Genomic DNA, 2921 nt, shown 5'->3' on the forward strand with positions numbered 1-2921 from the left:
ACACCAGATACATCGATGACATTTTTTTCCTTTGGACCCACGGCGAAGAATCACTGAAACGACTACACGATGACATCAATAAGTTCCATCCCACCATCAGACTCACCATGGACTACTCTCCAAAATCAGTTGCATTCTTGGACACACTCGTCTCCATCAAGGACGGTCACCTCAGCACTTCGCTTTACCGCAAACCCACGGATAACCGCATGATGCTCCACTTCTCCAGCTTCCACCCGAAACACATTAAAGAAGCCATCCCCTATGGACAAGCGCTCCGTATACACAGGATCTGCTCAGACGAGGAGGAGCGTAACAGACATCTACAGACGTTGAAAGATTCCCTCGTACGAATGGGATATGGCGCTCGACTCATCGATCGACAGTTCCAACGCGCCACAGCGAAAAACCGGACCGACCTCCTCAGAAGACAAACATGGGACACGACCGACAGAATACCCTTCGTCGTCCAGTACTTTCCCGGAGCGGAGAAACTACGACATCTTCTTCACAGCCTTCAACACGTTATCGATGAAGATGAACATCTTGCCAAGGTCATCCCCACACCCCCACTACTTGCCTTCAAACAGCCGCGCAACCTCAAACAAACCATTGTTTGCAGCAAACTACCCAACCTTCAGAACAGTGACCACGACACCACACAACCCTGCCATGGCAATCTCTGCAAGACGTGCCAGATCATCGACATGGATACCACCATTACACGTGAGAACACCACCCACCAGGTACGCGGTACATACTCGTGCGACTCGGCCAACGTTGTCTACCTCATACGCTGCAGGAAAGCATGTCTCGAAGCGTGGTACATTGGCGAGACCATGCAGACGCTGCGACAACGAATGAACGGACATCGCGCGACAATCACCAGGCAGGAATGTTCCCTTCCAGTCGGGGAACACTTCAGCAGTCAAGGGCATTCAGCCTCTGATCTCCGGGTAAGCGTTCTCCAAGGCGGCCTTCAGGACGCGCGACAACGCAGAATCGCCGAGCAGAAACTTATAGCCAAGTTCCGCACACATGAGTGCGGCCTCATCCGGGACCTGGGATTCATGTCACATTACATTCATCCCCCACCATCTGGCCTGCAAAATCCTACCAACTGTCCTGGCTTGATACAATTCACACCTCTTTAACCTGGGGTTACCCCATCTCTGGATCTGTAAAGATTTAATCACCTGCTAATGCTCGCATTCCTAGCATTGTTTGGCATCTTTGAATTTGTCTATATATATGTTTCTGGAACAGACCTCTTCATTCACCTGAGGAAGGAGCAGCGCTCCTAAAGCTAGTGATATCGAAACAAACATGTTGGACTTTAACCTGGTGTTGTAAGACTTCTTACTGTGCTCACCCCTGTCCAACGCCGGCATCTCCACATCTTGACTCTTTAAAACATCAGCAAAGGTAGACCAGAGATAGACACTGTGGGAAATGGTTAATCTTTACAACAAGGCAGGATATGGTTTGCAAATTTGGTTTGCAATATTTGCTTTGTAGCAACTTTTATTTTTGCATTCTGCTCAGGTACTGTGATGGTCAGTGGCGAGGGACACTGCTGCTGAATAGGGGCTGTGTTTACCCGTCACACTCACTGAGTTCTTCATGATCAGCTGAGCAAGGAAAGGGCTGTGTAATCTGCCTCCATCCTTCCTCCTCGTGGCCCTGCCCTCTGATACCCACCTGCTGGCAGTGCCCTCATGATCGCGAAGCTGTGAAGCCTGTTGCACAGCGCCCTCAATCTTCCATGCCAAGTGCCACAGGCTCCACCCTGGCAGGACGAGGTCCTTTCCCCATGCTAATGGTCTGCCCTTTCACAATGAGTGTGTCATCATGGGTTTCATTATATTTGTGCAGACGTGCTGTGTGTGAGTTTATCAGGGGTGGTCACTGGACTAGAATTCACTCTCACACTGCCAGGGCTCTGGGCCCTGACAATATTCTGGTGATAGACGCGAGGATTTGTACTCCAGAGCTTGCCGCACCCCTAGCCAAGCTGTTCCAGTCCAGCTACAACATTGGCATCTACCCGGCAATGTGGAAAATTGCCAGGTGTGTCCTGTACACGAGAAACAGGACAAATCCAACCCAGCCGATTACCGCCCTATTAGTCTACTCTCCATCATCAGTAAAGCGCCAGAAGGTGTCACTGTGGCCACGATCATCCTGAACCAACTCCCCTGGGCCGGCCGTGTGCTGAGGATGTCACAGTCCCACTGCCAAAGGAAATCTCCGGCCCAGCTCAAGGCAGGCTCCCAAACTAAATAATAAAGGAAGAGCTTCACAGACACCCTGAAGCCGCCCCCAGTGTGCACCAGGAAGTGAGGCTGGAGCGGCGTGAACCGAGGCAACGCCGTGCTGGCCCCCTGTGGGGGACAGAATCACGACTGCCCGCACCCGTTTCGCGCCATCGTGAAACGCGACGGCGTCCACGACCGCGTGGACACTCTGTCCCGCGATCGGAGAATCGCGCCCCCTTGCTCAGGACCGACTTGGAGGGATCTCCTGTTGAAGGGTCACAATTCTTCGAGGACACCTGACGACAAGAGGAGGCCGGAAAAGGAGCCTGGGAAAGGAATACCAGCGAGCTAGAGCCCAAGTACCGATCCCACCTCCTAGAAACACCTGCCGAGTCTGCGATCGGAGACGCGGCACATCAGCCACGCACGGACCCACAGAACCCGTGACCAGAAGCCTCATGGGACCTTGTAACTGGTATAACCTGCCCCTGCTGGCAGCGGGAACCTCCGCCCCAGCATCCGGCCAGTGGGATTTCCCATTGTGGGGCTCAGTGGGCACGGGGGTGAGGGCTCAGTGGGCACAGGGGTGATTGGGTGAGGGTTACGACATGGGGGGAGGGGAGTTGGGTTTACAGAAAGAGGCTGTCAGTCTGGAGTGAGGAT

This window comes from Scyliorhinus torazame, chromosome 16, assembly GCF_047496885.1.
Source record: "Scyliorhinus torazame isolate Kashiwa2021f chromosome 16, sScyTor2.1, whole genome shotgun sequence".
Classification (NCBI taxonomy): Eukaryota; Metazoa; Chordata; class Chondrichthyes; order Carcharhiniformes; family Scyliorhinidae; genus Scyliorhinus; species Scyliorhinus torazame.